At 42.4% G+C, this 24815-nt stretch overlaps 1 non-coding gene and 1 pseudogene across 1 annotated transcript; both read right to left on the bottom strand.

Moving 5' to 3' along the window:
* Positions 1-21064: 21064 nt before the first annotated feature.
* Trnat-ugu lies at positions 21065-21139 on the bottom strand. The gene has a single exon. It is a non-coding gene; the product is annotated as a tRNA-Thr (tRNA).
* A 1742-nt stretch (positions 21140-22881) lies between these two features.
* On the bottom strand, positions 22882-22999 carry LOC124778896 (annotated as a pseudogene).
* Positions 23000-24815: the final 1816 nt, after the last annotated feature.

The raw sequence follows: 24815 nt of genomic DNA, 5'->3' as shown, positions 1-24815 counted from the left end.
GCATTTTTATACTTTCTCCTTTCATCAATTAAATTCAATATTTCTTCTGTTACCCAAGGATTTCTATTAGCCCTCGCCTTTTTACCTACTTGATCCTCTGCTGCCTTCACTACTTCATCCCTCAAAGCTACCCATTCTTCTTCTACTGTATTTCTTTCCCCCATTCCTGTCAATTGTTCCCTTATGCTCTCCCTGAAACTCTGTACAATCTCTGGTTCTTTCAGTTTATCCAGGTCCCATCTCCTTAAATTCCGCCTTTTTGCAGTTTCTTCAGTTTTAATCTACAGGTCATAACCAATAGATTGTGGTCAGAGTCCACATCTGCCCCTGGAAATGTCTTACAATTTAAAACCTGGTTCCTAAATCTCTGTCTTAACATTATATAATCTATCTGATACCTACTAGTATCTCCAGGATTCTTCCAGGTATACAACCTTCTTTTATGATTCTTGAACCAAGTGTTAGCTATGATTAAGTTATGCTCTGTGCAAAATTCTACAAGGCGGCTTCCTCTTTCATTTCTTCCCCCCAATCCATATTCACCTACTATGTTTCCTTCTCTCCCTTTTTCCTACTGACGAATTCCAGTCACCCATGACTATTAAATTTTCGTCTTCCTTCACTACCTGAATTTCCTGGAATACTATCAATGGCAGCAGCCTCTTCCTTGCAAAGGGTGGTCAACAATCTGATTTCCAATAACGAGCCTCTATATCGTAACGGAATTAGTGACACAGGTAAATGCAGTATGTCTGCGCTAGATACTCGGCAGCACCGGTGTACTTGTTGACGTCACCTAACAAATTAGTTAAAAATGTTCAAATGTGTGTGAAATGTTATGGGACTTAACTGCTAAGGTTATCAGTCCCTAAGCTTACACACTACGTAACCTAAATTATCCTAAGGACAAACATACACACACCCATGCCCGAGGGAGGACTCGAACCTCCGCCGGGACCTGCCGCACAGTCCATGACAGCAGCGAGCAAATTGGTCCTGCATCAGGAAGCAACTTGCTCTCTTCTCTCTGTCTGTCGAGGCTGCCTATTCCACTGATATAATTCTGCGGGCGGCCACTTCTTGTCTTCCGAGGACAGAGACTAACAGGATCATATGGTTGGTTGGTTACACTGTACATTTTCGCATCGCTGGTGAGGAAGATGATGACCATTTGTCTTTTCACCAGTTTATGTCTACGGGTTATTAGTTCTACTTGCAACTACTCCGATTCCTAGAACTCTTCTGCAATATACTGAAACACCTTTCAAAGAGAGGGCGTTGGATACTTCCGTCAGCGGCTGCTAACCTCATTGTGCTCTTGAAAGAAAATTTTCACTCTACAGCGGAGCGTGCGCTGATATGAAACTTCCTGGCACATTAACACTGTGTGCCGGATCGAGACTCGAACTCGGGAACTTTGCCTTTCGCGGGCAAGTGCTCTACCAACTGAGCTACCCGTGCACGACCCACGCCCCGTCCTCACAGCTTTAATTCCGCCAATACCTCGTCTCCTACCTTCCAAACTTCACAGAAGCACTCCTGCGGACCTTGCAGAACTAGCACTCCTGGAAGAAACGATATTGCGGAGACATGGCTTAGCCACAGTCTTGGGGATGGACGTGTGTGATGTCCTTAGATTAGTTAGGCTTAAGTAATTCTAAGTTCTAGGGGACTGATGACCTCAGCTGTTAAGTCCCATAGTGCTCAGAGCCGGTTTTTTTTTTTAAATTCTTGTGTGATGGTCTGGATAGATGTCTGCCTATTACATATTACGACTCTCTTCAACTGTCGGGGGTCTCTGCCAGTCAACAGACGAGGTCGTCCTGTACGCTATTGAGCTGTACATGTCCCTTCATGTTTCCACTTCATTATTACATCGGAAACAGTGGACCTAGGGATGTTTGGGAGTGTGGAAATCTTGCTTACAGACGTAGGACACAAGTGACACCCAGTCACCTGACCACGTTCGAAGTCCGTGAGTAACGCGGAGCGCCCCATTCTGCTCTCTCACGATATCTAATGACTACTGAGGTCGCTGATATAGCACAATACACCTAACATGAACAACTAATGCTTCTAGGGGTGTTCGGATAGTTTTGATCACACAGTGTATCATTTGCTGAACCGTCTGGATCTTGCAAGGGTACAAGAGTAACCTAGAATTCTGAACTTTCCACACTTCTGAATCTTGGGACGAACAATTCTCGTGACGCTGAACGAGGTTTGGCACTGCCTGGGGCACTTGGTGCATTGAAAGGCACAGCAACAGTGACCCGGTCAGCAGCTTCCACTGGGTTATGACGCCTTCCACTTCCAGGTGCCTTACCCTGCTCACCTGTGTCTTCGAATTTTATTATCATCGTCTTTAAATCATTTAATAACATAAGACCTTTCGTCGGACCTTTCAGTCAGCGGTACTCTTTCAAAGGAACATTAATTTCTGCCGTTCACATAGAACTGTTTCACTAACAGTGCACGGTCTCTCTTCTCGAAAGCCATACCGTTCACTCAGGTCAAATGACAGCGTGGATGTAATGCCGTCACACAAATAAAGCTCTGTATAGAGAAAGTACGGCCCACTTGCCAGTGGCCGTCTTTATGGGCCCACTGCGCCTCTGGCGATACATTGATTTCTGCAGAATTTTTAGCGGTGTGTATTAAAGCAGTGCACTCAACCGTCTAACGCACTGCTAAAGCTTATCAGTGGCTTCAATCGGAACATGTCGGATATTTAGCAACAAAAAATCTCAATAAATTTAAGCTGAATGAGTCAAAAAGCATTTGTTGTGGCGAGCATGAAACAGTTTTTCCGTGCTATCCTTTATTAATAGAGAAAGCAGATTTCGCAGTTCTTGTTGCGGTATCGAGTTAGAACACCTGTTTTCGTAATTAGCGTTAAATTGGTCCTAACCAGTTGTCAGCAGGACAAAAGGGAACCAATATTAGTTCGCAAGTGCAAGGAAAAATTCATCGCTATTTTATAGCTCTATGTCGACTTACTTCTTGTTCCTGCTACTCGGTACTGCGAAAATTCGCCCAATGTCTCTTTTGTTATACAAATTAAAGCACTGGATTCAAATATATTTTGCGTGGTACCTTAGTAAACAGAATCGACAGACATGCCTATATGATTTCGCATACTTTATATTTGTGTCGCATCTATCCTACAAATTTTGTCTGAAAATTGTGTAATTAGCAGTCTTCGAAAGGGAGGTAAGAAGGAAATGACAAGCATTTTGGACAGGTCAGGAAAACTGCTGGTGAATCCTGTGGATGCCTTGGGCAGATGGAGGGAATATTTTGAAGAGTTGCTCAATATATGTGAAAATACGATCAGTAATGTTCCAGATTTCGAGGTAGAATGGGATAGGAATGATGATGGAAATAGGATCACATTTGAGGAAGTGGAAAAAATGGTCAATAGATTGTAGTGCAATAAAGCGGCTGGGGTGGATGAAATTAAGTCGGAACTCATCAAATACAGTGGAATGTCAGGTCTTAAATGGCTACACAGGATAATTGAAATGGCCTGGGAGTCGGGACAGGTTCCATCAGACTGGACAAAAGCAGTAATCACACCAATCTTTAAACATGGAAACAGAAAAGATTGTAACAACTACAGAGGTATCTCTTTAATCAGCGTTGTGGGTAAAATCTTCTCAGGTATTGTTGAAAGGAAAGTGCGAGTATTAGTTGAGGACCAATTGGATGAAAATCAGTGTGGGTTTAGGCCTCTTAGAGGTTGTCAGGACCAGATCTTTAGCTTACGGCAAATAATGGAGAAGTCTTATGAGCGGAACAGGGAATTGTATCTATACTTTATAGATCTAGAAAAGGCATATGACCGGGTTCCTAGGAGGAAGTTATTGTCTGTTCTACAAGATTATGGAATAGGAGGCAAACTTTTGCAAGCAATTAAAGGTCTTTACATGGATAGTCAGGCAGCAGTTAGAGTTGACGGTAAATTGAGTTCATGGTTCAGAGTAGTTTCAGGGGTAAGACAAGGCTGCAACCTGTCTCCACTGTTGTTCATATTATTTATGGATCATATGTTGAAAACAATAGACTGGCTGGGTGAGATTAAGATATGCGAACACAAAATAAGCAGTCTTGCATATGCGGATGACTTAGTTGTGATGGCAGATTCGATTGAAAGTTTGCAAAGTAATATTTCAGAGCTAGATCAGAAATGTAAGGACTATGGTATGAAGATTAGCATCTCCAAAACGAAAGTAATGTCAGCGGGAAAGAAATATAAACGGATTGAGTGCCAAATAGGAGGAACAAAGTTAGAACAGGTGGACGGTTTCAAGTACTTAGGATGCATATTCTCACAGGATGGCAACATAGTGAAAGAACTGGAAGCGAGGTGTAGGAAAGCTAATGCAGTGAGCGCTCAGCTACGATCTACTCTCTTCTGCAAGAAGGAAGTCAGTACCAAGACTAAGTTATCTGTGCACCGTTCGATCTTTCGACCAACTTTGTTGTATGGGAGTGAAAGCTGGGTGGATTCAGGTTACCTTATCAACAAGGTTGAGGTTACGGATATGAAAGTAGCTAGGATGATTGCAGGTACTAGTAGATGGGAACAATGGCAGGAGGGTGTCCACAATGAGGAAATCAAAGAAGAACTGGGAATGAACTCTATAGATGTAGCAGTCAGGGCGAACAGGCTCAGATTGTGGGGTCATGTTACACGCATGGGAGAAGCAAGGTTACCCAAGAGACTCATGGATTCAGCAGTAGAGGGTAGGAGGAGTCGGGGCAGACCGAGGAGAAGGTACCTGGATTCGGTTAAGAATGATTTTGAAGTAATAGGTTTAACATCAGAAGAGGCACCAATGTTAGCACTGAATAGGGGATCATGGAGGAACTGTATAAGGGGGGCTATGCTCCAGACTGAACGCTGAAAGGCATAATCAGTCTTAAATGATGATGATGATGATGATGATGAATTGTTCTATGACGTTAGGAGAATGATGACGAAAATATAAGAGAATGCAATATTTTTAAAATGTGTTAGAGAAAAACTAGGTCTACGATCTGATGTGAGCCTTAGGAAACAGCAACGGCTGTACTTATATTAATAAAATGTAGATTAACGGCCAGGTTGCAACAGTAATAACAGTCTGATGGCAAGCCTGCACGGTAGCTCAGCGTGTTCGGTCAGAGGATTAGCTGCCCACTGTAATAAAAGAACTGAGTGAAAAGATCAACAACGAGCTTCGACGGATGTCATGTGATATCCGCTACGACGAAATACAACGAACCATAACGAAAAAAAATACATGGCAACGTTAACGGTTATTTAATGAAGGGTCGTAAGTACTTGCATTATGCAAAACATTTTTTTTCTTTTTGTGCTTTATATTGTGTGGAACAAAGTACAATTTATTATTTGGAGCATACTAAATATAAGTTTAAACCATACTGTACAGTCAATCTACGTTATGATAACTTTGTACGGTACTGACAGCTGAGGCGTTATTCTACTTAAAACTTCGAAAACACACAACACTTCTTATGCTTCACACGTAACGCTTGGGCCCACAATGGCTACTAATGTAACGTGACAATGTTTCAGACAGTGCTGAACTGAAAACGGCGGCAAACGCAGGGCAATAAGATGGCCACACTTTCCTTTATACAGAGCTTTCCATACATACTATATCTTTGCTGTGTAAGTCGATTCCGCTTTAACATGTTAACATATCTGCAAAGTTTCGCAGGCATGCGATAATTACAGTCCACACCGGACCGCTGTGAGTAGTTGCATTTTAATTATAGCCACCCAGTATATGTCATTCATATTAGAAGCTATATTTGTAACTAGCTTAGCCCCCGCTGCTTCTCTCGCGTAGTCTGTAAGGTTTGCTTAGTTTTTTTCTTTCTTTCTTCTTTTTAATCGAATTTTTATGTTGTTCACAAACTGCAATAGATTCTAAACTCACACGCTAGTTAAGGCCACAGAAGCATAGTATATTCCGAATGTGCTTCTGACCAAAAAGCCATTCTTGTAGTTGTAGTCCAAGGTGTTTACGGATCATGTTTATGCGTTCCTAGTAGACGTAGTAGTTGTAGTAGTAGCTTTATTCATCCGTATATCTCTTTTTACAAGGATATAGGACATGTCAAATTATTTACAAGTTTAGACCAATTTAAAATAAGCTAATTTGTATACACATATATTTACAGGCTTCTAGTTAGACATAATCATTAGATTTACTCCCGGTATACAATACTCTTTTTACAAGTAACTTATTAAATAATGTAATGCCACACCGTTGATTCATATCTCACTATGTCACTGCACACACAATATGCACATTGTTTCATAACACTTCAGTCACTACACACACACACAATGGTGATATTTCCATAGACACTTTCATCCTGTAACATGTTACTTTATATCTAACTGAGATCTGAAATACCAATATTCATAGATCTATGTAATTTTTTTTAATATAACGAAAAACTTCCTTAAAAATCGTCGTCCTCTATTTCACCTCCTTAGGGGTTGAATTTCAAGAACAGTGAAAAACGCATTTTTTTAAAAATTCCTAACATAGAAGCCAACATAAATTTTCATTGAATTAGCGTTGAAAGTCCTTTCATAATGAAATAATTTCACGAAACTTTTCATCCCCTCTTTCATTCCCTTAGGTGATGAAATTACAAAAACAATTAAATAGTTTTTTTTTTTTTAATTTGTAACCGAGAAGACAAATGCCAAGTTTTATAGATGTAACTTTAAAAATAGAGGTTAAATTTCCAAAAATGATGAAACACAAATTTTTCTTTATTTCTGACCGAGAAACGAAACAACAATTTTTGTAGGTGTAGCTTCAAAATTGCCTTAATAAATGCGTATTTTCAAAGAATCTTTCATCCCTAATTACACCACGTTAGGAGTGGAATTTCGAAAAATTCGTTCTTAAACGACGTCTGCAGTACAAGATCAACAGTCTCTTCAAATTTCAAGTTTTTATCCTCAGTAGTTCGGGCAGGGCGATGATGAGTCAGTCAGTGAGGGCATTGCCTTTTTATGTATGTACAGATTTATGCCCCAAATTACTTGGAGGTGGTAGAAGAGATCTGATTTTCTGCATAAATATTGACTATTAATATCAAAAAAACTATAGCTGTGCTCGAATCAGTCCCCTACGGTAGCGGCTCATTAAAACTATGACTGCCAGCCATCCCTGCATTTATTTGATTCGCGTGCAGACACGAACTGGTGTGACCTTGCATCTCCTGGCGAGGGAAAACCTGAAATCCGTAACGAAGACGGCGTGCCGGCGGAATGCCCATCAATGTGTGCATTCCTTTCCTTTGGCGCCGAAGTGACGGCAGACAAAGGAGGCGTGCTCGCGGCAGATGGAGCTAAGAGTGGGCGCTGGGCTAATGAGGCGGCGACGCCGGGCGGAGGGGCGCTGAATGGCACGGCATGGCGTCTCGTCTCGCCTCGCCTCGCTTCGTCTCGTCTGGTAGCAGAGCCACAGCGACCAGGCACCAGGCAGCAGACAGCAGCCGGCGCCGCTCACAATGCAGCACGCCCAGCCTACTATGCAGCCGCGCCGCTGGTCGATACTACCCGGCTGTGCGAGCGCGTACCCGGATACCCGGCGCTGCTCCGAGACATCCTCTCCCCCCTCCCCTCCTCAACCCTCCCCCCCCCCCCGCTACTCTATCCTTTCCTACTCCCCTCCCCTTCCCCTGCTCCCCCCCCCCCCCCTCACGCAGCTGCACTCCGCCGCGCTGAACCACAACAATTCTCGCGCTGTTAAAGCGGATAACGTCTCGGGAATGTCGCCGTCTGCTAACGAATCACTTCGCTAGATGCCACCTCAAAGGTGGGGGGGGGGGGGGGAGGGGGGCAGAGGGGAAAGGGCACGAGGAAGTATTTGTCCCTCCTGAAATCCCGCACAGTCGTTTTCTTCATAACAAAACTCTTAACACAGATTATCAACGACTCTACCGAATGGCAAGTTTAACGCTGCTGAGCCGGACGGGCTTCCGTGACCTTGACATCCACTATACAGGGTGTTTCCGTAACAGCGTGCAAAAATTTAACAGGACATAGAAAATGCTCCACTGAACAATATGAGATAGGGAAACTAGTGTCGCAGTAGCCAGCTTAAGAGGGTATCGAAATAAATTACGCTACAGCTTTGTCTATCATTACTGCTTTCCAGCTTCTTTACAATTAACATGCATACAAGGTTACATCTACTGTGCTGTTTATTTATATGTACATTCTTTGTTTCCTGGAAGGAAACAAAAGGGGCGAGCCTGACAACCAAGACGTCAAAATGAAGCTTTTCTTTTTTTTATTTGTCCATAAGGTGTATCGTATTTACATTGTCCTATGACGGAACGTTTTATGAATCAACTACAGACCCATTCATTACTTAGTGCTATTCAGAGACGTACAGTACGATACGATGGAACAGTACCGTTACAGTATTTCTTGGTTGCTAGGTTGGAAGGGGATGTCCTATACCACGGCCTGCAAGGTCACCTGATCTAAATCCCCTTGATTATTTTCTATGGGGATATCCAAAGTCACTTGTGTAAGAGACCCCAGGGGATACGGAGATGGAATTTGTTGACAGAATTGTAGCTGCTTGTGATGCGATTCGAAACACACCAGGGATATATGTCAATATGCGTCAGAATCTTAATCGCCGATGTCATGTTTGCATTGATGCTGATGGCCGTCAGTCTCAGCACATTTTGTAATATACAGTACAAATGGTACGTTCATGGTATCAATGATGGTATTTGCAGTTAACTGTAACTTATGAAAATAAAATAGTTAACTATAATTAATGTAAACAAAAAAGAACACAGTAACGTGACTTTATTCCTATAGTATACTTAAGTTGCCTTCTCCGACCCCAGGTTACGTAAATCCAAATTGTTCAGTGGAGCATCTTCTATGACATGTTACATTTTTTGCAGCCACTTACGGAACACCCTGTATGTCTTCAGATAACTTACAGTAATGCAGATGGATGAAGTGGTCGATAACCGCCGATATTCAGACTAGTACATACCCTGTCATTTTCAAGGCAAAACTGCAGTAAGGGCTCTTCAAGGGAATTTAAGACATCGGTTTGCAGAGACATTCCGTGAACACACACACACACACACACACACAATGTAAACACTAGGCCGCCATACAAAGATGAGCGATGTCAGAAGTTATCGACAGTGAAATTAATAACCAACCGGTGATGTACCATTAACGGTGTCCCTCTGGTTTTTGACAAGGTAGAGAGCAGCATTCTATGCAAAGTTTAAGCAAAAACATCCCTCTCTATGTATGAAGTCACTTGTTAATTTAATTTCAACTGTTGCCTTAATGACACCATCCCAATAGCCGGAAGTGCATGCTTAAATTCTGCTTGTAACGCTGCTCTTTCTTGGCAAAAAACAGAGGGACAGGGTTACTGCTACATCAACCAATAGTTATCAGTTTTCGCTACAGATAATTACTGACGTCTGTCATCTCTGGTTGTGTGTAGAGATGCGAAAAGCCGACTGGTTAAAACCGATGCCGGTATTTTACTTCTGAATGACCAGTATTTTTCGCTCTTTGTTTGGTCCAGATTATACCAGTTTTTTATTTCTTACTACTAATCTGTTAAAAAACCGAAATACTAGTTAACCATAACAGCAGTGCTAAAATTTTTCCTGTTTAAGTAAACCTTTTTTATAAAAGGAAAAATTTTTATTCATAAAACTTACGTGGGATTCACATACTACGTTATTATATAAAATGAGAAAAGCTATTCTTACTACTAATCTGTTAAAAAACCGAAATGCTAGTTAACCATAACAGCAGTGCTAAAATTTTTCCTGTTTAAGTAAAACTTTTTTATAAAAGGAAAAATTTTTATTCATAAAACTTACGTGGGATTCACATACTACGTTATTATATAAAATGAGAAAAGCGATCAGTGCTACTTTAATATCAATGTCGACAGAAACGAGTAATAAACACATGTCATACCAGCTGATACACTGACAATAACGTACATGTTACCATGTCGCGTGGCCTATTGGATGATAAGCGTGTACATGCTGCGTGAGAGACTTTCATGGTATCTCGTTGTTGTCATCGGACATTAGACGTGTTGCAGTATGGTATCAGCCTCACTCTGAAAGTATTTTACGACGTGCGGTATCAATGAACTATAATGCTCCATTTCCTTTAAACGATTAAGAACGAGACGAGCCACTAAAAACTTGTGACATCATATAAGGAGAAAACATGAAACTTAACAATCCACTCGTAGTTTACAATAAAAATAGAAAGTGTCTGATGTGTTGCCCGTTCTACATAATGTGCCTTATTTGACTTATCCCTTGAAACAGTACAAATTAACATGAAAAATGCTTCTTCAACCTCAGTTTTCACCCTTTAGCACAAATTATTCGTTTGGTAGGATCCTCGAATATAATATGATTTGTAAACAGAGTTTAAAAGAATAGAATCAACAGGAGAATAATGCTGATTATTTATAGTATTCAGTCGCCACTTTTCAAGAAAAGCAGCGAATGGTGGACGGACTAAATTTTCTTTTGTTAACCTATTTAATTTAATATTTTGATTTTATGTATCCTGAAACTGAGGGAGTCAATACTTTTGTTTCTGTTCGAGTTCTACGTTTTTTTTTTTTTTTACAGGAAATAATAGGAATAAAAAAAGGGAATCGGTTATTTCAGAAACTGGTTGTTCTGAGCAGTTTTAAAACTCAGGTTCAACCACCGTTAAAGCAAACCGATGTAACCGAAAACCGGTTGTTTCAGCGATAGTTGCCGTTCCCTGTTGAGTGGTGACGCTAACGTTACAGTGTGTGTGTGTGTGTGTGTGTGTGTGTGTGTGTGTGTGTGTGTGTGTGTGTGTTATCTTTCCGAAATTGCTCTGCAAAACGAGATTTTAAATTCGCTTACACAGCTCTTACATGCTGCAGTTTTCCCTTGAACATGACAGGGTGTACACCTGTCCCGGCGGTTGTCGATGACGTCGCCAGTAAGTTATTGTATACGCCAGGAGAAATTCAGTTCTCACTATACATCTCGGATTTTTTTTTTCTTTCTCTGTACAGGAATTTGTACCGACTCTTCGATGCAGCAGCGATTTTGGTTCTGTCCTGCAGTTTGTAGCAGTATAAGTGCCCATCCTGTCATCCAATGCTCTTTGCTGCACAACAGAACCACAACAGCAGTTTACAGTTTCCTGTAGACGTCCTTCATGTCTTGCTAATTCTGCTTACGTTCAGTTTTACACGGCAGAGTACAGTTGTGCTCTCTGAAGAATTGGGCCATGATATAGTGTAGGCGTGTATAATCATATTTAATGTTTGGAGTAAATAGGTCAGTTGAAAACACATAATATCGCTTTATGAGACAGAAGAGTAAAATAAGCATGAAATTTCAAGGTCCAAAAGATGTCCTCTCCCGGAACTGACGGTTTCTCAAACGCTGTGTTGTGCAACACAGGGCCAAATGCAGCGTAGTACTATCATTTCTACAGTTCAATCATTGCGACTGCACAATAAATGTGACACACTGGTTCAGTCCCAGGCTTATAAAAGACTGCTCTGTCAGCCAATTTGATGGTGGTTTTGCGAGGTTTCACACATTCATTCAGCCGAATCAGCCCTGGGTTTCACATTTTCCAACCAACCCAAAATAGTATACAGTTTTCAAAATACATTTTATTCATCTTCGGTTATGCCAGTCAAGATTACAAAAAGAAAGCATAGAATTAATTCAATAATCCATTAATGTTAGTCGGCCGCGGTGGCCGAGCGGTTCTAGACGCTTCAATCCGGAACCACGCGACTCTTTTTGGAAAATGAAGCTTTCCTTGTTTTTCTCAACAATAGCTTCCGTTATTTGAGCATTCATCACATCTCTTCACAACATTTAGTTTCCCATTGTAATATTCAGCTGTCGGCAATCCGTTAAGCCGTCGGTACACGCATCGTGTTTTCCAACGTCAACGTTGAGTGTTCCGAGTTAAATGTGCTGCTGAACGCTCAGAAAGGATTCGGGCTGAGCATAAGATACGCTCGTCTCAATGTGGTACACGCGATCGTAACCCGTTCCAGCGGTAGCTGTCGGCTGCATCTGGCTCGAAACTCACAAGTTTGTTTACGACATGGGCGGGTATAAAATTCCTTCGTTCAAAAATGGTTCAAATGGCTCTGACCACTAAGGGGCTTAACATCTGAGGTCATCAGTTCCCTAGAACTTTGAACTATTTCAACCTAACTAACCTAAGGACAACACACACATCCATGCCCGAGGCAGGATTCGAACCTGCGACCGTAGCGGTCGCGCGGTTCCAGACTGAAGCGCCTAGAGCCGCTTGGCCACTCCGGCCGGCAAAATTCCTTCGTCATCTATACTAAAAATGCACATTTCCTCCGTTATGCGTATCATAGTCAAGTTGTTCTATCTGTAGTACACATAAATAAAAACTTCAGTGTCCATGAACACATTATAAGGCAAAAGAAAAGTTCCATATACAGCTAGTAAGGACAGTAGCTTAGGGAAAATTCCATTACAAATAGAATTACACAAATATACGATAGTATTACATATAAGATAAAAAATATTTCATCGTTCTCTCTTTTTAGTAAATTCCAGAGGTCATTCTTATTTGATTGTTGCTTGTAATCAGTAGCAGAATCTTTAGCAAAGTGAAATAAAAGAGTAAACGAGAAGGTGGAAAATATCTTACTGCAAACAGTGGAAGCTCTATTGTAGATAAAACCACTTGAACACACACTCTCTTGAGAGAGAGCGCGCTTGTATTAAGTTAATAAGAAGGTCTTAGAACCTGTTAGAAAACGCGACAATGAGTGAAACAGAAATTGGATGCAGCAAGAGGCGAACCTGCAACACTTCGCACTTCACTTCGTAACTCTACAGCTCAATTCATTACACTACACTGAGCTTCCGTAACATGTGGCGTTACCTTGTATTTTACTATTTTCTGAAGGCTTTAATCTCAGATGTGTTATTTACCGGTTCTGACATTTAATTATAACAAACTGTACGAAGAAAAATGTGTGTCTGGTAAATCTTTATTTGACATTGTCTCGGAAAGGCATACTTTTATAACGCGCAAGTTCCAATTAGAAAACTATTTAACCGCCATTTTATTGCAAAACTCGTACCATAAACGACGGTTTTTCGATCGATCGATTTTCTGGCGCTTTGAAACGACATACATTCATAGACCGTAAGTTATAATTTAAAGTCCGCCAAATATGAACTTCGACTGAAAGCGAATATGGCGTCTCCATACTCTGCACTGGAAAGAGATGGTGTGCATGTAACGTGGGTGGCTTCCTTCCATCTCACTGGTCTGCATTCATATAACATTCATACCATCTGTCATGCTTGATATTGCCTTTTCATGTTCGGAAACAATCCTCAACGTCCTTTTGCCGCGCTATGACGTCAGAAACTCGGAAAGCTCAACGTTGACGTTCGAATGCTAGGTCCGTGAGCCGGGGGCTTTACGCCGGCTGATCTCTGCATTCTTCACCTTCGCATTCCTTCTGAGATGTTTCCTGCTGAAGAACTCTTTGAGTTTTGTGAAAAGATGAAAATCGCTAAGAGCAAGGATGGGTCATCAGAAACTTTCCATGCAAATTCATCCAGCAAGCTTCTGATTGCTGGAGCACTGTGAAGGCAACCATTTCTTTGAAGAAGCACAATACCGTGAGAAAGCATTCGACGTTTACGAGTTTGGATTGCTCAGCTTTGTTTTCTGACAGTCTCACAGTATCGACATAGTATTGAACTCGCTGTACGTGACAGTGTGGTGTGGATTCACAAGTACTTTCACTCTCGTTTCTTTCTTTTTTTAAAAGAACACAACCAAAGGACCTGTCAGGAGTACCGTGATGCCTCCACGTTATCGACACCATCTTGTACAGCAAGTGACTCCTGCTCTGTAAGAGAGCAACTGTGTGGAAACTGCTGTTTTCATACAAAATGGAGCAACAGCTCAAGTTGCTCACCCAGTGAAAGATCTGCTTCATACAGCCTTCCACGAATGTTTGGTTTTCCAGATGCATGGCATGCGAGGTCATCTGATCTGGACACATGTGAGTTTTTGCTCGGGAGATATCTAAAAGAACTTGTGTACCAGGGACACGTTCGGTCCCTACCTGATCCGAAGGCCAGTATACAGGAACATATTGCGTACAGTCCATTGGAACTGCTACGAGCCACTTATACGTTTCTCACTTATTTGACTTTAAAAAGCCCACGTCCCCTTCCTAATCAATTACATATGGAGACATTTCTATACCATTTTCTTGCATTCACAGTGCCGGATTTGCACCTGGGGACCAACACTGGAACTATTTTGTTTCCATCGTAAATCCATCCGCATTAACGCATTAGCATATCTACGAAGTATTGCTGCTATACGACAAATGCAGCCCACACCTGATCTCTGTGAGCAGGTACACTTTGATTATAACCAACCGGTACCTAGGCAAAATGTTGGGGTACAATTTCACCACAAATGTACAGTTTGAAAAAAGGAAGCTACATCCGGAATCGACGTATTGTGGGAGGCTCTATCAGTAAAACAAGAGAATCTACGAATCATTGTTTGTATGATACTGTAGATCTTGACTGTCAGTATTTCCTTAAATCTCGCTCCCTTCGCTTCTCGTGGTTAAGTAGTGCCTTACCTCCTGGGAATTTCTCTTGCAATCACGGCTGTGGTATCATGGACACGTTGTCATATTACAGGTGTCCCTACCCAAACTTACTGTAAGACTATTCTGGAAAAGATGGGACGGTTATAGCAAGAAATGGTTGGCTGGCTGGCTGACCGATTTGGGGGAGGGGACTAAACAGCGAGGTCACCGGTGGCATTGGATTGGGAAGGAAATCGGCCGTGTCCTCTCAAAGGAATCATCCCGGCATTTCTCTGAAGCGATTCAGGGAAATCACAAGAAATAGTTGACAGACTTTAACTGGTTTCAGCTACAGTCCTTAAGCCGAACTGAGGCTGATGCCACCTTTCCATTTTGGAAATACGTGTGTCCTTATTGGGATAAGTAGTTACGCTGATCACGTATTCAATCGAAATTCAGAGTAAATAACCATGAATAATTATTTAGTTGGTGTATCTTCCACAATCTGACAGTTACGCAGTCAGACTGAGCATGTGCAGAGATGGGGGTGGAATTTCATTTCAATAATCCTCGGCCAGAGCGCTGGTCGTGCATTAGGGGCTGCACGGTTTATCTGCGTATTTGGCGAGGTAAATGAGGCGTGCCGTGCGGCACGTTCAGGGATTTGCCTTCCCAGCGCTTTGCTGTGCGCGTTATTGAGCACGATTAGGGACGCCGCGTGTAATTGGACCAGTGAGTAGGCGAGGCTCTGGCAGGGAGAAGTAACTATAATCAGTTCAAATCGACTTTAGGACTCACATTTTGACAGGAACACTTTGGAGACGCGGAGCAGTGCTGCCACCTCCTTACTGAAAACACGCTTTAGCTTACATTTAATTCAGCTTGCTCAAACTCAAACACTGTTCATCGTAGTCGTACACAAATGGAGCTGGCATCACGTTGTTACAGAATAGATACAGTGTCTTTCAATTTTTGTTTTATTTACAGCAGCAAACTTTTAAGATGGTGCACGGAAAAGCATTTCCTGATGACGTTATCGAATTTTCGACATGCGGGAAATCTTTTTGTTCTTGAATCACAGCGATAATATAGCGTCCACCAAACTTTAAGAATACGTCATGCTTTAATTGCTCCTAACAGCAACTCTGTCAACACGGGATAATTTGAAATAGATGTAAAGCAAACTGCTCGGCTCACGCTTCGAAACCTTAGCACTCGCCTTTTCATGACGTCAAACAAATCGCTATGTTTGTGACTAACTTGTTACGACTTCTGTGATGAAACTTTGAGCTGATTTGTAACATAGCATAAGTTATGAGTGTTAACCGTAGTAACCATTGTAGGTCTGGAAAAAAGATGGATAGTTATAAAAAATATAAGGGCAGTCAAGAAGTTTCCGTTCGAGGGTGTTGCTGCAACGTACATGCAGCATAGCACAAATCCGACGCGGGTATACAAGCACCGACATTAAGCAAGCGATCAGTGTGCCATTCGTGACTTTTCGACGTGCGTGCGCATATGTGGAAACGTGGACTATGCCGATGTCCAAAGACGACCATCGTGCTGTTACTTCTTTTCTTGGTTGCCGAAGAACAAACATAGGTAGACATCCATCGAAGAATGAAGAATGTGTATGGGGCAGCACATCAACCTAAAACGACCGCTGTGGAACGGTGCACCAAGTTTATGATAACGCACGTCCCCATATCGAAAATGTCACAACGCAGAAGTTACGCCAACTCATGCTGCAGACACTCGAGCACTCTCCCTACAGTCCTGATCTCTCCCCATGCGATTATCATGCCTTTTGGTCACTTAAAAATGTCTTTAATGGTCGATAACTCCTATCCGACGTAGGTGTACGGCAGGCAATTAGGGACTTCTTCGCGCATCAGGAGGCGGTCTTTTACCAAACGGGTATCTGAAACCTGGTGCCTCGGTGAGGTGATAGTCTCAGTGAAGACGGCGATTTTGTCTAACTGGTAAACCGGTTCTGGACAGTACTGCATTCGAACGAGAACTTTTTGATAGTACCTTACACAGTGTCTCATGATTGCATCAACTGTGTTGTCAATAGAAAGATAGACTATCTGATTTGTGTGTGGTAGCGACTGACTCCCACAGTTGAATTTCATTCGGACACAGACGCTGATAACAGCTTACTTACAAGAAATTAAAATTTACGAAAATATAATTTATCTGTGCAGTTACTGAAACGGTGATTTCCAAACATTCAGCTGAATAAGCCTATGTATCGTTTTGAAGTGACTGTGCCACCGTAGTTTTTCAATGACGTGATCATTTAGTCTACCGAATTTTCCAAAATAACATCATTCTACCATTTTCCTATAATGCGCTACGTATTAGTGGTGGCTTTCTTCCAGTCTTCAGAGGTGACGCCATTAACAGCTTAACTGGCGAGTGCTTCGACTACATGGAAACTGGTTTCTTTTGTTTCTTGGAAAGTAACCCTTAAACAGTTCTATTGGTGTCGCCACCTAGCTACGGTTCTCCCTCCATCAGCAGCTTACACCTGCAGAAACATCAATGACACGAAAACCCAATTTATACAGAACTGTAAATAGCGATATGTGACTGCTTTCAAGTAGGTCAAAATTTGCTGAGTGGGATGTTACTACATACGATAATAATCACAAACATACTACTGCAATGAATCCTTCGCGAATAAATGTATCTTAGTAATCCACTTATCCATACAACATTTCTTCCCCTTATGTCCCACATTCTTCTTCTTTCCTTCATGTCAGTGTTTTTGTTTACCTTTAGATATGCAGCAGTTATTTATATGAACTTATTAAAAAAGAGAAGCGGTTCTCAAATGTATTTTTCTGAAAGTGGGTACGTGAAGCGCAAACAATTTCTCTCGATAAGCTGACGTCGAACTTTCCGCTGAATAACATTTAACGAACTTGTTTGTGACATTGTTCAGTATCATACAACAAATAGTTATAACAGATAAGACACTATCCCTGCAACTAAAAAGTCAAAAACTAAATCACAGGGCGCAACGAACGATCCTACTAGCAAGGACTTCGTAACACCCAAAACTGTATTCAATGTTATTATATTTCTCGCTTCCAAGACGGATTTTCTTGCTACTAGCAGTCTACATTACTTTTATATCCTGTTCAATTCTTCCGTTGTCAGTTATTTTGCTGCCAACGTAGCAAAGCTCTACTACTTTAAGCGGCTCATTTGCTAACCTGATTATCTCAGCGTCACCTAATTTAAGTGGATTACTCTCTATTACGCTTGCTTCACTTTTATTTATCTTCATCTTAAAACCTTTTCTCAAGACACTATCCATTTCGTTAATCTTTCAAGTGCATTGCCTTTTCTGACAGAATTTCAGTATCATCGACAAGCCTTGAGATTTTTATTTCACCTCTCTGGAATCTAATTACTTTTCCAATTTTCTCCTTGGTTTCCTTCAGTGCTTAATATGTGTGAAGATTGCATACCGTTGAGGAAAGACTACAACGCTGCCTCACACCATTCTCGATGACTACCTCCCTTTCACGTTCTTCTGCCTTATAACTGCAGGGCGGTTTCTTTAAAAGTTGTAGAGAACCTTTGGTCACCTATATTTTACTCTATCTCTGATAATATCAGAACTGTAAATTGTGTCTCCAATTAACATCGTCAAAACTTTTTTTTGTAGATTTCCGAATTCCATCTGCTATGGCAAGTAGTTGGATCAGTATTGCTTCATGTGTTACTACATTTATCTTTATCCTAAACCGATCCCTTCCCCTCCCTCTCCCCTCCAGATCGGCTTCTTCGACTCTTTCCAGCCATCAATGATACGCATGCCATCGGTCTAATAAGCAACATACGCAACAGAACCGTTTACGATCATTGGACCACATCAGCTGCTGTGGCCTCGTCAAGACTTCGTTTGACGTTTTTTCAGTGTTGAGATTGCCTAATGCATACCTCAAAGCTCATGCAATGGAGAATGGTGATGGGCTTTCATGTAAGCAATGTCCCTATTACGTCGATAACCTATTACTAGTATGCTATTCTTCGAATCTGATTTTAGATTTATTCGGAACCTTTTTTTTTTTTTTTTTTTTTTGAATGATTCAATTTTTATAAGCGTACCTCTACCGTGTTGTCAGAATTAATCACTTTTTATTTTTCTCTATTTGACTCCCGTAAAAGAAACAAGTTGGACCCACACTGTTTCTGCTGTAGCAGGCAGTGACCACTCCGCTGACACCACTGTTGCAGGATGGCCACTCCAAAGTAAGGTGATCGGGGAGCCGTGGGATGGCATCTCCAGTACACTGGTGGGCGGTGAGTCAAGAATGATTATTGAACAACATTATTTATTATTCAAATCTTCCATACAGGAGATCGACGACTGCGGCGCAGGAGAAGTCAGCAACTAGCGGACAGGGAGTGAGTGGGCGAGGGGGCTGATGAATGCTGATGCAGTGTAACAGCGGCTGGCCTCGCCTCGACTGATACAGTCTGAAGTCTGCAACCATTCAGGCTGACTGATGGCTTGAGGACCAGTAGCTTCGTCTACATCAGTTTTCCCCAACCTTTCTTAGACCATTACCCCTGAGTGCAGTCATACATTAGGTAGCACCTCCACCCCACCCCACTCCCATTCCCTGTCGTTTGTTGCCCTTCCCCGAACTATCATCAACTTTAGCACCTAACTAAACTATAGAATACTTTCGTTTTTTAAATGATGGAAGATTAATGATATTAACTTTTGTGTGTGCATCGGAATGGATGATGAAAGAATTCGAGGTACATCACAAACGCTACCTGAATTAATTTACTATATATGAACTGCAATAACTGTTTATCCTAGAATCATAGTCATAGTACGAGTATAATGTGAAAAAAAGCACACTGGAATGGCTACTGTATATTGATCTTATCAGACACATTGTAAGTATGTTTCCATTTTGGGGATAAGTATGTTTTCTTTACATACGTTTTTCAGCTATCGTATTCATTACAAAAGTCTGGATATCTTCAAGATAAAGTTGCTTGGTCACTATAACACCCGAGAAATGACTGATGATTTTCAATTGCACAAACGAACACACGAATCGTATCTGAGTTAGGTGTTTGTTTGCGCCTGGTGCAGTAGGGCAACGTTGATTAGACCTCTTCTACAGACCATGGGACAGTGCATTGCGGCTCTGTTATCTTGATACTACTTGATGAAGCTCCACACATGTTAAGTCGCTGAAGGCATATTTATTGAGGGCAGAGCGGAGACACCTCTGCATGAAATCAGGATAGCTGTTAGGAACCTGTGAAGCCTCAACGACGCTAGTAAAACAGTTTACAAGTCGTCGTTCTTCCGCACCAGTCTCGGCTGTTGCTCATTCAGCTGCTTGTTGGTTTCTAGCTGACGTCCGTCGAGTCATCGCAGCGGTTGCGCGCCCAAGAGATGATGTCAGTGACCCCGACGCCGCTGCGGACTGCCGGCGAGCAGGGGCGGCCGTTCCCCAGGGCGAAGTGGTTCTCGCGCTGACTACTGGAGTGTCCTCAGTCCCACTCCGAATTCTACGATGACCCTTCACGACCATCCGCTACGTACCTGGTGTTAGTAGCCCTGCGTCGGTTGATCTCCTCCCCACCCCTTATAGTTTTCAGCACTCAAAGCTGCCTGAGTATTGAACAGCAACGTGGACCCCCAGAGGCCCTGTTGCTGATTTCCGCATTGAAGGTCGGTATTGGCAGCATTTTGTGATGTGACGTTGTCGGAAGACAGTCAGTTTCTCCATCAGGCAGAAGTATCGATTTGAAAAAAAAAATCGGCCTGAAATTCGGTAGTTATAAACGTTAAACTCACTTGTGTACGTGCCGGCCGTGGCCGTGCGGTTCTAGGCGCTACAGTCTGGAACCGCGGGACCGCTACGGTCGCAGGTTCGAATCCTGCCTCTGGCATGGGTGTGTGTGATGTCCTTAGGTAAGTTAGGTTTAAGTAGTTCTAAGTTCTAGGGGACTGATAACCTCAGAAGTTAAGTCCCATAGTGCACAGAGCCGTTTGAACCATTTGAACTTATGTACGTCGGAAAATTCGCTGCATTTTACTGTACAACATAGAGGAAACATGTATTTGGGATTGGCATGCATTAAGTGCCTCAGCTTCAACATACTTTTTTTTAGCTTAGTGGTAGTACACCATGACTGGACCACACCTGCATATCATCATTAGCAGTAATATTGCTATACTGCACAAAGGCCTGCTAAATGACGTGGAAACCGTAAAACGACTAATACAGTTTTCACAACATCATTCATATTATGAAATGATAATGAAATCAAGACCCTAAGCTGTCAACAGGCGTTGATATACATCGACGGGGACAGTTGAAAATGTGTGCCCCGACCGGGACTCGAACCCGGAACCTCCTACTTACATGGCAGGCGCTCTGGCCATCTGAGCCACCGAGGGCACAGAGGAAAGTGCGACTGCAGGGATTTATCCCTTGCACGCTCTTCGTGTGACCCACATTCCCAACTTAATGCCCACACACTTCATTCGTAGTGCCCCTGCACATTATACTTATTACTCGCGGAAGACTATCTTACCAGTCCCGTAAGAGTTCGGGCAATGCGTGTGTATCCAGCACAGAAGGAGGAGGTCAATGGCCGATTAGCCGTAACTATTTGAAGATGGTGTCTTTTCTTTCGAACATGTCAGAAAGAGCAGATACCATCTTCAAAAAAATCATTCATAGTAATATCATCATATTTTACAGCGTCACATATGATTTAAGGAAGTTTAGAAACAGATAAATGAAAGCGTAATGTAGGTAATTATTTTAGGTGTCTTAAATAGCAGTACATCAGCCATAATAATTCAGCCGATTAATCACTTTTGCTATTAGGGGCCCTGTAAAGACGCAATACATGGATTCGTAAATTGCTGTAACGCTATGTTGCTATCTTTTCCTATCAAGACTGCTTTTAGCGTGTAAACCGCGGGTGATGATAATACCTTAAATTGCCACTGCCGAGACGAAAGAGAAATTGAAAGTCTCTGCAGTTAATTTAGTTCGTCCGAGAAGAGAAGAATTTTAACTAATCGTTCTGACGTTGCACTATTACGTCACATTACAGACCCAGATCATCCGTCCAGACACTTGATGGCTACAATGGTATGTAAATGGGAGATGACAGGGAGAAGGTCGAAATACTAAATTTCTTTTTACTAAATTACTTTACCAATAAAGATCGCATTGCTATTCTTCTCACAACAATCACATGAATGTCAAAATGACAGATACTGAAATAAGCGGCCATGGGATAGAAAAGCAACTAAAATCATTCAACACAGGAAAAGACACTGATCTGCAGGGGCACCTAAACGATTCTACGTGGAGTACGCGAAACAACTTGTTCTCCTTCTAGCAGCAGTCTATAGTTAACCACTGAAGGAGCAAAACGTTCCCAGTGATAGGAAAAATATGTAGGACATCCCAATTTTTAAGGAGAGTCGTCGAGTAGACGCACAAAATTATAGTCTTACATCACTGACGTCAATTGTAGTAGAATTTTGCAACACATTATAGCTTTTCTGTGGACCGAAAATCTTCGGGGGAATCAACGTGGGTTTTGTAAATAAGGATAGGGTGAATCTCAGCTCACTATGTTTGTGCCTGGGTCCCAGAAAGAAGTAGATGCCACCATCCCGGTGGATGCCGTGTTCCTTGGCTTCTGGAAGGGGGTCGAAACAGTTCCGGACTTCGCCTAATGTACGAAATACGAGCTTATAGTGTATCAAACAAGCTTTGTGTGAACTGTAGATTCCCTAGCAAATAGACAACAGAATACCATTATTAAAAGATAGAAATCTTATGGTTCGAAAGTAATTTCGGACACACCCGGATGCAGTTACACGACCATTAGCGTTTACTAGATAACGTTGGAAGTTTGAGACTGTTCAACGTTGATACTGTTGTATACAGAAAATTAACAACGCTAGAAGTCCGTCCGAACGGGTCATGAAGGCCCAACTGAACCGACCGACCGCCTTGTCATCCTCAGCCCCTAGGCATCACTGGATGCAGATATGGAGGGGCATGTGGTCAGCACACCGTTCTCTCGGCCGTTGTCAGTTTTTTGTGGCTGGAGCCGCTATTTCTGAATCAAGTAGCTCCTCAGTTTGCCTCACAAGGGCTGAGTGCATCCCGCTTGCCAACAGCGCTGGACAGACCGGATGGTCACCCATCCAAGTGCTAGCCCAACCCGACAGCGCTTAACTTCGATGATCTGACGGGAACCGGTGTTTCCACTGCGACAAGGCCGTTGGCAACAACATTAGAAAGTTGTGGCGAAATTCAGAAAGACCTGCAGAGGAACAACGTTTGCTACAGGGATTAATAGTTGACCCTCGACATAAACAAATGCAACGCATTGTGCATAAATAAGGGGAAAGGTCTGTCTTTTTTGATTATACGAATACCAAAAAGTCATTGGAAGCCATGAAATGTATTCGCAATTGTGAATATGGACAACCATCAGCGGTATAACAGAATGACGAAAAAATTTTTGATGGACCGGGACTCGAACGCGATTTTCCCGCTTATCGCAAGCTTTCGTCTCATCATTACACTGCCTGAGCACGCTCCACGGCTAGACACAATCTTCAATAAGGCGTCAACTTGAGTCCACAACTTGTATTCGTACATCCGTTAAGTACGTTCGCACACAGGGGATACATTTCAATTCAAAGTTGCTTGCCCGGTGTTGGCGGATAAATACGATGCTGCAGTGCCTGTGTTGTTCAGAAGTACGATGCAGCTTTCCTTCGGACATTCACAAATCGTTAACGACATACGGAAGTCGGGCCTGGCCGTGGAGCGTGCTCGGATAGACTTGTGACACGGCGGCCGCTTGTGGTAACTGGGAAGTTGAGGTTCGAATCCTGATTTCGCACAAATTTTCATTCCCGTCGTTCCATTATACAGCTGATGGTTCCACATATCAAAGCGGTAGGTGGATCAAAACAAAATGTCCAGACACTGACCAAAATGGTACTGAAACAGATGATGACAGTCTAAAGGCCGAAATACTAAGTGTCTTTTTCCAGAGCTGTTTCACAGAGGAAGACAGCACTGTAGTTCCTTCTCTAGATTGTCGCACAGATGACAAAATGGTAGATATCGAAATAGACGACAGAGGGATAGAGAAACAATTAAAATCGCTCAAAAGAGGAAAGGCCGCTGGACCTGATGGGATACCAGTTCGATTTTACACAGAGTACGCGAAGGGCAGCGGAGTACCGTAGGTCTCTAGAAGAGCGTAGCGTTCCAAAAGACTGGGAAAGGGCACAGATATTCCCCGTTTTCAAGAAGGGACGTCGAACAGATGTGCAGAACTACAGACCCATATCTCTAACGATGATCAGTTGTACAATTTTGGAACACGTTTTATATTCGAGTATAATGACTTTTCTGGAGACTAGAAACCTAATATGTAGAATCAGCATGGGTTTCTAAAAAGACGATCTTGTGAAACCCAACTCACGCTATTCGTCCACGAGACTCAGAGGGCCATAGACACGGGTTCACAGGTACGTGTTTCTTGACTTCCGCAAGGCGTTTGATACAGTTCCCCACAGTCGTGAACAAAGTAAGAGCATATGGACTATCAGACCAATTGTGTGATTGGATCGAAGAGTTCCTAGATAACAGAACGCAGCATGTCATTCTCAATAGAGAAAAGTCTTCCGAAGTAAGAGTAATTTCAGGTGTGCCGCAGGGGAGTGTCGTAGGACCGTTGCTATTCGCAATGTATATAAATGACCTTGTGGATAACATCAGACGTCCACTGAGACTTTTTGCGGATGTTGCTGTTTGGAAGACTCTGCAAAAGAGACGCTCAGTAGCTCCATACGGGCTTTTGTTGAAGTTTCGAGAACATACCTTCACCGAGGAGTCAGGCAGTATATTGCTCCCTCCTACGTATATGTCGCGAAGAGACCATGAGGATAAAATCAGAGAGATTGGAGCCCACGCACAGGCATAACGACAGTCTTTCTTTCCACGAACAATACGAGACTGGAATAGAAGGGAGAACCGATAGAGGTACACAAGATACCCTCCGCCACACGCCGTCAGGAGCCTT

The sequence above is a fragment of the Schistocerca piceifrons genome, chromosome 2, assembly GCF_021461385.2.
Source record: "Schistocerca piceifrons isolate TAMUIC-IGC-003096 chromosome 2, iqSchPice1.1, whole genome shotgun sequence".
Taxonomy (NCBI): Eukaryota; Metazoa; Arthropoda; class Insecta; order Orthoptera; family Acrididae; genus Schistocerca; species Schistocerca piceifrons.
This window is presented reverse-complemented; position numbering and strand designations above follow the sequence as displayed.